The sequence below is a fragment of the Canis lupus genome, chromosome 20 (assembly GCF_048164855.1).
Source record: "Canis lupus baileyi chromosome 20, mCanLup2.hap1, whole genome shotgun sequence".
Taxonomy (NCBI): domain Eukaryota; kingdom Metazoa; phylum Chordata; class Mammalia; order Carnivora; family Canidae; genus Canis; species Canis lupus.
Genome location: NC_132857.1, coordinates 17,156,965 through 17,169,984, shown reverse-complemented (window position 1 = coordinate 17,169,984; position 13,020 = coordinate 17,156,965). Strand labels below are relative to the sequence as shown.

General features: G+C 33.7%; 1 protein-coding gene across 1 annotated transcript in view; it reads left to right on the top strand.

Annotated features, from left to right (window-relative positions):
- The window catches only part of FAT4 (FAT atypical cadherin 4), a 173,704-nt gene that overhangs the window by 48,423 nt on the left and 112,261 nt on the right, over positions 1 to 13,020 (top strand). The gene's annotated exons all lie outside the window — the stretch shown is intronic.

Sequence of the window (13,020 nt, the reverse complement as noted above, 5' to 3'; positions counted from 1 at the left end):
CCGAAACTAGACTATGGATCACTAAAGGAGTCACTATAGAAGTGATATTTAAACTGTGGCTTGAAGGATCACTTGAAATTAATTAGGCAAAGTTCAGTGGTCAGAAGGCAGTGCTCCAAGCAGAAAGAATAGCATGCCTAAATGCCCTGAGGTGGGAAAGTGTATGACTGAGAAACTGAAAAATGAGAAGTCTACTGAGCTGGCACATTGAGTGCTGAAAGGAAAGAAGTGAGAGGTCAGCAGGAAGAATGAGGCTGGGTAGGAGGGTGAAGAGCTATTGAAGTCAGGTTAAAAGCTTGATATTCCTCATGCCTAAAGGAGAAGCCACTGAAGAGTTTTCATCAAAGTATTGATTGAATGATATTTGTGTTTTATAAAAAGTCTTCTAGATGAGTGGAACCAGACTATTTAGAAGTTGGGGACATTATAGTCTTAGTAGTTCAGCAGACAGTACATGGAGCCCTAGATTAGGAGGTGACAGTGAGGTGGGAGATACAGGCATTGATTTGAGATATATCAGTGAGATGGTAGTGAATGATTCTTGGTGATAAACTGGATGTACATGTGGAGGATGATGGAAGTGGCAAGATGGTAGGTTTCTACCTTGAAGAGCTAAGTGGTTGGTGAGTAAGGGAGCACTGGAGGAGGGGCATAATAGGAAGGTGATGTGTATAGTTTGTTAAATGTGAAGTTATTCCCTGAAACCCAGTGGAAATATTAGGCAGGTAGATATTTGCATCTGGAGCACCATATGAGTGGTCTAGGTTAAAATTTAAATCTGAAGTTGAGTATTCATGAAAGTAACCATGAGCGCAGATGTGTTATCCAAAGGAGACCAGGCTCTCTTTTGATATTAAACATCTTCACTGCAAGCTCAAAACTTCAAATTTATGCTTTGACTCATTGTTCCTCTTTTTTGCTCCCTTTGTGTAAGGCAGTTGTTGAGCCTTATCAGTTTGGGTCCCCATTTTCTTTCTCATTCATACTGCCACTTCTATTTCCAATTGTCTAATTAGGCTCTTGTTATTTCTCACCAGAACTGTTACATATTTGAGTTGCCAGGAGGTTAACAAAGAGTACATTAGGAGAGTTATGACTGTCATTTGAACAAGGGCATTAGCTGTGGGGAAACAGGAAAATGGATGGATTTAAGAAATATAGAATGTGGAGAGAGAATGGAAAATGAGTATTTGATTAAAACTAGTAGTTATGGGACAGTAGAAATGCCTCAGCGTGGATGTGTACTAGAACTGTTCTCCCTCTCATTTTTAACATAAGGAATATGCATCAAATGATATCAGTGTATTTTATCACACTGCTATACAAAGCCTTACATAGCAATAATAATTATTTTAGGTAAAATTGATTTGAAGTAAATTTTAATTGAGTTAGGAATAAGTATTTGCCAGATAACTTTTCTGAATACTTCATATATACTAATCCATTTAATATTTATAAAAAATTATATGAAACACTTATATTATCACATCTAACAAATAGGGAAATTGAGGAACCAAAAGTTATGGTTTATCTATCCTTAGACCATGCAATTTGCAACTAGATGTTCTATTTCCAGAGAATTAACTCTGGAAAAATAGAAGATTGTATATGTTTTAAGCCGTTATTAATGTGTGAAGAACAATGAGGTTTATGAGAAATGCATGACCTAATATTTAAATGCACATAGATATTTAAAATATCTATTAAATATCCATTAAATATATATAATATTTAAAAACTCATAGGAACAGAGAGTAGAAAAGTGGTTGCCAGGGGAACCACTGGTAATGGGGGAGATAAGAAGAGGTTTATAAAACAGTACAAACTCTCAGCTGTAGGATGAATAAGGCCTGAGGATCCAAATGTAAGACATGGTGACTGTAGTTGGTAACCCTGTATTGTATAACTGAAATTTTCTAAGAGAGTAGAATTTAAATGTTCTCACCCGCCCCCCTGCCCCCCGCCTCCAAAAAGAAAGAAAAATAAATATGTGAAGTGATGGATGGGTTAATTAACTAGATGAGGAGATTCCTTTTACTATGTATACATATATCAAATCACCATTATGTACACTTTAAACATATCTTACAACTTTATATGTTAATTGTATCTCAAGATATCTGAAATAAAAATACATACCCAGGTAAATCAGTACGTACTGATAACTTTATTAGGTTAGGGGATAAAAGAACACATTCTATTAGTTTTAAAAGCACATATCATAGAAAGTTAAGCAGTTATTTAGTTGCTCAAACAGATGCGTTCAATGAGAGATGGTTGAAATAAAAAAGGTTTTCTGTAGGAGAAATTCAAGAGTGACCCTTGTCATTTTATTCAGACATCCACAAACATTCCCCTTTCCTTAAGTAGCACATAAGGAAATTATTGCAAAGTAGTATCTACAAAAAGTTGGGTTTAGTGACCTGCCAACAAATCCACCATAGTTTTAAATCAGGGAAAAGTATGTGTGTATGTGTGTGTGTGTGTGTGTGTGTGACTCTGTGTGTGTATGTGTGTGTAAATCTTACCCTGTTTCAGGTAGGTAGATATTATGAACAAAAGGGAAAAAGTCAATTTCCTACCTGATGGTGTGGAACTCTCTAAATCTGCCAGTCCAGTTTTTTTCTCTTCTGTTTTAGGTTTTATAGGACTTTCTAAATAGTCAATTTAGTATTTGTTACCATTTTGGAAATTATTTTTCTGAAGCTAGTATGAAGTGTTAAGTATTTATAGACAGAAACTTTGGCAAAGAATATAGAGAATCTTGAAATGGCCTTTCACTGTGGCAGAAGAGCTTGTACAGATTCAAGTGCAAATCCAGATTTGTAGAGAGTAAGTGTGGGTTTGTGGAAATAAAGTGTATGATTGAGAAAGCTGTTTTTTCCAGTATGACTTAGTGATTATTAAATAGCTGTGTGTTTTATATGAATTGCTTGGAGGGAAGCCCCCATAGCATTTAGTAGTAAACAATTTATGCAGTTAAAATATGAAAAAGACAAAGAAAAGCAAACTAAAAAGACGTTTTAGAATAGAATGGGAATTGAGCCAATAAGCCTGACTGGTAGAGTCTTTGGAGGGAAGCCAGGAAGTCTGTGATATTTCTCTGGTTAGGATATATATATGTGGTATTGGATAAAAAAAATGTTAACTCTTTCCATTGAATTTGAGACTTTCCTGATTCTGAAACTCAAAACTGAATGCAAATTAAGGTTTTTTAAGAGTATGATTAAAAAAATACCAATGCATACATGACATTTGGCAATGCCTTAGACCTCTCTAAAATGTCAAGATAGGAAAATATCCAAAACCTTTTTTTTTTTTTTTTTTGAGAAAAAGAGAAAGTTGGATTCTAGCCAAATGCCTGCTGAGGAATTCTTATGAGAATTTCTGGAAACTGTACATTTTAAGGTAATCGTGTTCTCCATGCTTGCATAGCCCCAAATGTTACTTGACTGAAGTTAAAGTCTCATCAATTTGTGCCTTGTTGTTGTACATCCTTTAGACTTCAGTGGTCAAGTTTCACTTTGGCGAGGTAACAAAAAAAATATATTGTGTTTGGCACTACACCATCCTAGAAACTTTAAGAATAAATATGCCAAGAAAGAGTTATGTTTTATAGTTTGAATCATATTTTTTATGTATGATATGTATGTCTCCTTATGTTAGACAAATCTATATCAGCCTTTTGCCTTATCGTTAAAATAAATAGACATCAGATGCCTGATATATATATTCAATGGTCAGAGGGCAGAATTGAGATTTGATTTCAGGTAAATAATGTAAAATCAGCAGAGTTCTCATCTGAACTTAAAGTTTTAAATCTTATCAACATAGCTTTCAAGGGACAGGGAACAACTGTCTACAATCAGAAATGGCCAAGAAGAAAAATGCCTAACTTTCCTGCAACAGTTTGGGAGATTACTATCATGAGTATTAATTAATTCATTCTTATTTAATACAGATGGTACAGATGTGCCCATAACATTGATTTTTTTTTCAAATTCCAGTAAATTATATGGAACATAAAACCGACTATTTTAACCACTTTGAAATGTGTGGGTCTTTTGTAACCACTTTGAAGTGTGTGGGTCTTTTGCCATCATTCACTTTCAGAACTTGTTCATCTTCCCAAACTGAAAATCTGTATCTATAAAACACAGTCATTTTTCCCCATCCCCTATCATTTGACAACCATGACTCTGTCTCCATGAATTTGATTATTCTAGAAGGCTATATAAGTAGAATCATACAATATTTGTCTTCAGTGATTTGATTTTTATTATTGGATTATTTCACTTAATAATGTCTTTAAGGTTCATGTGTATTGTAGCATGTGTGAGAATTTCCTTTCTTTTTAAGGCTGGATAATACTTCATTGTATGTATATACTACATTTTATTTATCTCTTCATTTGTCCAATGGACACTTGAGCTGCTTCGATCTTTTACTACTGTGTGCATTGTTTTATATTGTATAATCCTTAAAAAGGGAGACTGGGAAGGTAGGAGTGAGGAAGGTGAACAATGTATCTCTTTTGGGAGGATCAACTGTGGGGAGAAATGGAAGATAGTAGGACAAATATATAAATTGGATAATTTTGTAAAGTGAAATATTTTATGAATAAAACTCAATAGAGTGATGTAATGGAGAGTGATGGAGGTATATGGAAAATACCCTTTTGCATAAGGTCATTTGAGGAACGTCTCTCTCAGAAAGAGGCATCTTAAATGAGAAGTTGTTCAACTAGTCCACTCTATCAGGATGAGGACCATGTTTTCCTTGATGGCTAGTATATCTGCAGTTCCTAGCCCAGAGCCTGATACTTGACAGATCTTCACTATTTGTTGAATGGAAGAAGAGTAGAGAATGAAGTAAATAGGTCTTGTAAAGGACCTTTTTCCATGGAACTCCCATAGTTCTTTCTCTCATATCTCATCTGCCTTGTATGGTCCTTTTCTTTTTCTTTTTTTTAAGATTTATTTATTTATTTATTTATTTATTCATTCATTCATTCATTCATTCATGAGAGATAAAGAGAGAGAGAAGCAGAGACACAGGCAGAGGGAGAAGCAGGCTCCATGCAGGGAGCCCGATGCGGGACTCGATCCCGGGTCTCCAGGATCGGGCCCTGGGCTGAAGGCGGCGCTAAACCGCTGAACCACCTGGGCTGCCCACGTATGGTCCTTTTCTATACCTCTCAAGGGAGCTCGGAGAGAGTGATTGGTCAGGATTTGACAGAGGGAAGACAGATAAATGTATTATTAAAAAAAATGAATGATTGTTTAACAAATGTTATATCAATAGTAATGACAGTAATATTGAAATATAATATGATGATGCTTTATAAGTGTTTGGAATTTTTATAAGAATGCAAATCACATTCATCTACATAATAAGAGAGGACTGACTTCAAAATGTTTTGATATATGCCTGTATCCTTACAGTGGTCCAATGAGAAAGACAACATTATCATATTCATATCTATAGACATAGAGAAGTTAAGAAAAGTAGTCTTGATCAATGTCATCTATAGCAAGTAGAAAACCCATGCTTTTAGTCTAGGAATCCATGTTCCTATACATTTCTTTATGCAGTCAGAATATTTCTTTAAAATTCTAAGCCTAACATCTTTCTTTTTAAAAAGAATACATACTGTTTTTTTTTACTTTTTATAAAATGCTAGCTTTTTATTGGAACAAATTTAGGAAAAACACAAAAGGCCAAGAAAAGAATGATCACCATTAATAATCTGGTATGAATAACTGAACTTCTTCCTTCCTTAAAAAAATTATATTTGAAATATGGTATTCAATTTGTGTAGAAGCTTGAGGATGGTTGGATTTAAATCTATTATTTAAATTTATTTTAGTGAGCAGTGCCTGGGTGGCTGAGTCAGTTAAGCATTTGCCTTCAGCTCAGGTCATGATCCGAGTCTTGGGATCAAGCCTTGGGCTCTCTACTCAGGGGAGAGTCTGCTTCTTCCTCTCCCTGCCCCTGCCTCCACTTGTGCTCTCTCTGTTTCTTGCTTTCTTTCTCTCTCAAATAAATAAATAAAATCTTTTAAACAGTAAATTTATTTTAGTGAAATAACAATTTAATGAATTGTGTGAATCAGAATTGCCATGGGTATAGTTTCACATATATGAAACAAATCAACATAAGAATATGTCCCTATACTTTCCTTTTTATCTTGATTTTCTCTTAGTTGCTCTAACAAAGCCTTTTTTTTTTCCTCAAAAAGAAGTGTAGAGATGAGAATAAGTATTATAGTTAAAAAAATGTTTGACATTCATTACTGTGTGCCTAAAAAATGTTGCTTCTAATAAATGAAGCTTTATTTCTGTAACTAGAATCTGTGTGTGTGCGTTTAATTTATTTGTGTTCTGTTGCTTACAAAAGACACTTCAGCAGTACACAATTCAATAATACTATTATTAATATCAGCTCTCTTTTAATGAGCACTGTGTGCCATCCAGTATTCTGTGTGCTTTAAGCCCTTTATCTCATTTAATCATCACAACAACTATATAAGCAAAGTACTTTTATTATGTTAAGGTTACTAATGAAGAAACAAGGCGATATGCAGGTTAAATAATTTTCTAATGTCATACAGGTGAAAATGACAAAGCCAGGATTTAAACTCACCAATAGAACTATCGTACCTATGCTTTCTTTTAGAAATTAATTGAAGTCAAGAAATAACCCTAATTTAATATCTAATTTGAAATAGTTTCTAGATAAAGATAATCTATTGGAAAATAATGGAACTGTATCCATTCAATTTTAGACTATTGCCACTTTAAATAAATTAGGATAAATGGCATATTTCTTAAAGGGTGAAATGCTAGAAAGAACCTGAGCTCTAGTCATAGACCTCTACTAACCCTGAAATTGGGGATAGCACTTTAACTCTTTGGTCTCACATTCTTTGTTCATAAGAACCAGACGAGATGATCTCTAAATTCTTTGCCAATCCTAAAATTCTTTTGTCACCTTCTGTGTTATCACTAATGGTTCATGAGCCATATAGAGTAATGATGGCTTCAGTGTTCTCCATGTTTCTCTTGCATTCTTACTTGTAAAAGTGAAACTGAGTGTAATGAAAAATGTAAACCTTTAGTCACATTTGGTTATCTTTGAAGTTCTTGCAGCATTCCAGAAGTTTGGTGACAAGCTCCTGTTTTTACAGTGATGAAATATCAGTGTAAATCTGTGGCTTGACAATATTCCATAACAGATTACTGAAAATAGTCTTTGGAAAAACTCATAAAAGGAGGTGCTATTTATAAGGAGCTATTTTGGCTTTGGTACAAATAAGTTAAATGAAATAAGCATCAGTTCCTTATTCTATAGATTAACTGATTTCAAAAGGCTTCCTACCTATTTTTTTTAATTTTTTTAAAATTTATTTATTTATGATAGTCACAGAGAGAGAGAGAGGCAGAGACACAGGCAGAGGGAGAAGGAGGCTCCATGCACTGGGAGCCCGATGTGGGACTCGATCCCGGGTCTCCAGGATCGCGCCCTGGGCCAAAGGCAGGTGCCAAATCACTGTGCCCAGGGATCCCCCTTCCTACCTATTTTTAAGAGTTCTGGCAAGATTTATTCATATACCATAAAGTTCACCTTTTTTTAATTTTTTTTTTTTTATTTATTCATGATAGACATAGAGAGAGAGAGGCAGAGACACAGGCAGAAGGAGAAGCAGGATCCATGCAGGGAGCCCGATGCAGGACTTGATCCTGGGTCTCCAGGATCACACCCTGGGCCAAAGGCAGGTGCTAAACCGCTGAGCCACCCAGGGATCCCCAAAGTTCACCCTTTTAAAGGACATAATTCAGTGGTTTTTAGTGTATTTACAGAACTGTCCAGATTGATCCTTATTTCCTCTTTACTTGTCCAGAGCATCTATCCCAAGAAAGTATGCAGTGCTGGCATTCTATCAATATGAATAAACCGCTTAATGACTTTAAGGGTATAGCAGAACGAACCAGATAATCCTAGCTAAACTTAGATGAAATCACTTGTAGAAACAGATGGAATGATTATGTATTCAGATATAGATTACCACAAGCATGCAAGTAAATGATTAAAAGAACATTTTTATTTGTGGTATTAGCACCTAGAAAAACAATGTAGTCCCGTTAGCATGAGGGTTGTGAAGTATGGCATTTGTCCCTTATATATCTGGAGTACTTTTATGTAGGACATAAATTCACAGATACATCTTGGTATCTTCAGAGCAAAATGAATTAACACTTTGGAGTTGTTGCTCTAATAGATTATCACTTGAGAAAAGTAGTATCATGGCATTCAGTGGCAGCATTTGGATTTTCCTATGGGCCTTAGGGATTTAGCATCTCATAAAACCAATGAAAAGAAAGTATGATCATTATTTTATGTTCCTTCTTGGTGATTCTAAATTGAAAGTACAACAAAAGTGTTTTCCCTGGCAACCTCTTTTGTCCTAAGATTTAGTGGTGTAACACATTTAGCAAAGCAGCTATATTATTGCTCATGTATGTAGTTGGTTGAGGTAGTCATTACTATGGAGAAGGCAAAAAACTTGGAGATTTTATTTACTTCTCTGTTTCACCTATAGTTCCAATGGACATCACTTGCATGTTCAGTTCACTGAATTACCATTCTTTATGTACCTGCTTAGGCCTTGGCAACCTACTTGGCTGCCCTGAGTTAGATTCCCTGATGTTTGGGCTGGGAAATGTGTAGCTAAAAATCACTGCACTCAAAGGAAGTAAGCTCTTTTAGGTCTCTGCTCTAAGTTCAGTAGTTTTCATTATCCAGTAGCTGTTTTTTGTAACTTGGCTCAAAAGATTTTTCTTGACTTTTGATACCATCCACAAAAGCATTTTGAGGAACTAGTCAATTTCTACTTTCAACTGATAAAACTTTTTATTAAAAAAGTTTTAATGTGTGATAATTGTCTAAATTTTTCACTTTATTTTTTTTAAAGATTTTATTTATTTATTCATGAGGGACACAGAGAGAGGCAGAGACATATACAGAGGGAGAAGTAGGCTTCTCACAGGGAGCCCAATGCAGGACTTTTTCCTGGATCAAGATCATGCTCTGAGCCAAAGGCAGATGCTCAACCTCTGAGCCACCCAGGCATCCCTAAGCTTTTCATTTTAATAAGTAATTACTTAGATTTATAGTCACCTGTCTTACAATTATAGAAAACCTATTTATATGATTACTTTATGTTTGCCTGACATCATGCAAAACTTTATTCTTTTTGTATCTGGGAGCCCCATTATATATATGAAGAAGTTGAGGCTTAGAAAAGATGACAAGTGTTTGGATAAATGGCATCAAGACTAGATAGAACCCAGGTAATGTACAGGCACCTGTGCCTAATCTTACACTGCCGTGGAGAACTATTTTCAGCAAAACAATGTCTATCATATCCAATTATTGCTATGAATTTGAATTCTGTTTGGTATGCATTTAATTTGCAAATTTTATTGGTTTCTCATTTGTATAAGAACTGTTCATTTATGAAATTTTTATCGTTTATATTTTTACATATTTAAGTGTGTATTGTTTTCACTCTAGATTATGTTGCTCTTCCCTACTCTTATGATTTCTTGCCTTACAACTAATATTATTTCTGAAACTAGACCCAAAAGAAGTTAATTTTGGTTTTGCTAAGATTTTTTTAAATAGAAAGCTCTAGAAATTCTTAAACATATTATTTATGAGTAGTAATGAATATGTACTTGAGTGGTTATTCTTTTGTTACATTTGTTTTGAGTAATCACGCACATTTTAAAAGACAACTTATTAACCCACTTAAACTTGTAAATTTTGAATTTTTATAGGTACCTTGCTTTTCCAGAGCCCTGCACTTGAAAAAATTAAACTTTCTTTAATCACGAATAAATAGAGTAAAAAATGTTGGTGAGTCCTCACAAACCAAAACAAAGGACATTTTAGTTGATTTTAATATCACCTTGGCAAATAAAAAAAAAGAAGTTAGTTGTTTTAAAATTACTTATTAAAAGTAGAGAAAACTTTGTTCTTTCATTTACATAACTATTAAAAGTATAGAAAACCTTGTTCATTCATTTACACGACTATTCTCTTTAGTAGGCAAATGAGTGTAAATTATACGTTGTTGGTTCTTTAATAAACAGTTTACTCGAGCAAAAAATCTAAAAGAACATTGCAGACATACACAGGCTTGGAATAGCTTATTAATATCTTCAGATCATGAAACTTTTCCATTAAATACGATTTCCTTCCTTTCTTTCTTTTCTTTTTCTTTTCTTTCTTTCTTTCTTTCTTTCTTTTCTTTTCTTTCTTTCTTTCTTTCTTTCTTTCTTTCTTTCTTTCTTTCTTTCTCTTTCTTTCTTTCTTTTTCTTTCTTTCTTTCTTTCTTTCTTTTCTTTCTTTCTTCTTTCTTCTTTCTTTTAAAGATTTATGTATTTATTTGAGACAGAGAGTGAGAGCAAGGAGAGGGACAGAGGGAGAGGAAGAAAGAGAATCCTTAAACAGACGCCCTGCCGAGTGTGGAGCCTGAAGCAGGGCTCAATCCCAGGACCCTGAGATCATGATCTGAGCCAAAATCAAGAGGAAAGTGCTGAACTGACTGAGCCACCCAGGCACCCTAAACACTTAAGATTTTAAAAAAATTTATAGACATGAGCATAGTTGTTGTCAGATAAATAGTATGCCATCTCTATTCCATACTAATAGATCACTACTGGTTGCATACATTGTATTGAATTGAATATATACAGAGATGGATTTAGGAATATATTTTTTTAAAACCTAAACCATTTGTAGCAAATGTAATTATAAGAACCCAAGATAAAGGATCCTCTATTCTAATAGATCCTCTATTGTAAAATGCTTATCAAAACTGCTTGATTTGAAACTTCATTGGTTATATTGAGAGTTCATTCTGTACAAAAAAAAAAAAAAAAAGCATCTTCTTGTGAATATAAATGTATCTACACAGTGGTCAACAAAAAAACTTGATTAAAAGAAGTATAAAAAATGGTAGACTAATTAGTAATTGCAGTTATTTGGAAGAATAATGCTTATGCCTTAGTTCAGACAAAGAATACACTTTTTGAAAATTGAGAACAAATTTTATTTGTATGATTAAAAACTTATAAAGAGAATAAAAAATATTAACGTGCTAAACTAACTTTTGAAAAGTGAAAGTAATAAGTTGTGCAACACCTAAAGAAATGTCAATATTTTCTAATAAATAAGTTTTATATATTTAATCTTTCCCTTTAAATTTTACTTATTTCATATATTTTACAGAACTAAATTTCTAACTTGTACTTCTCCTGTTTTTATGAAATTTTTCTTGGGGAAATTAAATAGATGAGGATAATTATTAAAAAGACATGAATTGAAAGAGAGAAAATTTGGTGGTTTTGAACACTGTTAAGACAATATTAATCTGCAAAAGCCAGGTAATTTTTGTCACAATAATCTATATTGAGGTTTGTTCAGAAAATACTTTTGAAAAGAAAGACCTATACAATGTAATATACAAATGCGTGTGGTAGTTTAAGGGGAATTTTATGTGAAAATTTGCCTAATACTTTTTTACATATAATATACATAGAGTATTTTTTAAAAATTGTAAATAAAAACATTGACAGTGCTTACTTACTCTTTAATATTAGTAAAAAAGTTATTAATGATTATTAAAACTGAGACCTATTCTCTTATTAGAAACTATTCTCTGATTAACTTAACAAATAATCACAGGCTCTAATATATAAATACAATCACTAGAGGAAAGGGATACATTTCCTGTAACTTTTATTAACATAGACTGTGAGGATTCTATTAGTCTAGACGAGAGAACTGCAATATTTCTTTTGTCTGCATATTTTGACATCTGATGAAATGCTTGCAATTCTGTACTACTAGGTGTCCATGAATCCTCTACTTAACTATAGTTTAATTTTTGCATACTTACCGAGAGTTTAAAAAATGTGATTAGTTTCTTTTTTTATGATTTATTTGTTTATTTGAAAGAGAGAGAGACTGGAGTAGGAGGGACAGAGAAGGAGAGAGAATCTCAAGCAAGCTTCCTACTGAGCTCGAGGTTTCACTCATGGCTTGATCTCAAGACCCTGAAATCATGACCTGAGCCAAAACCAAGAGTTGGATGCTAACTTACTGTGCCACCCAGGGGCCCTTCCTCTTTTCTTTTTCTTTTTAAATGTTTCAAGTTTTTGTTTAAATTCAAAGCTATAGTCATCAAGAAGGTATGGTACTGGTACAAAAGAAAAAAAAAAAAAGAAAAGAAAAAGACACAGAGATCAATGGAACAAAATAGAAAACCCAGAAATGGATCACAACTATATGGTCAAGTAATCTTTGATAAAGCGATTAGTTTCTTAAATTCTTTTTTTTTTTTTAAATCTTTTTTTTTTTTTAATTTTTATTTATTTATGATAGTCACACAGAGAGAAAGAGAGAGAGGCAGAGACACAGGCAGAGGGAGAAGCAGGCTCCATGCACCGGAAGCCCGATGTGGGATTCGATCCCGGGTCTCCAGGATCGCGCCCTGGGCCAAAGGCAGGCACCAAACCGCTGCGCCACCCAGGGATCCCCAGTTTCTTAAATTCTTAAGTGCAGAGAAAACTAATTACTGGTAGGAGGCTCCACAAAATATTTTTCTTTTTTTTTTTCTTTTTGGTTCCAGTGAAGAGAATATTCTTGAAAAATAAAATCAAAACATCTATTGATACCTTCCTATTCATAATTGTATTGTCATGGATTGAGAAGGAATTAGAGTGTAGCAACAAAATAATCAAACCATATTTCATGGAAATGGTTATTTGTAGTCAGTACATATTTATAATTGGCATGTCTTTTTCATAACTCTTGAGTCTTATATCTTGCATAAATATACAGACATTTTCTTGTATTTTGCACAATCTTTCTATTGGGAGGATACATTTCTGTAGCAATTTAAAGATTTATTGAAAGTGAATTATTTTTTAAAGTTTACTGAGTTTCTTT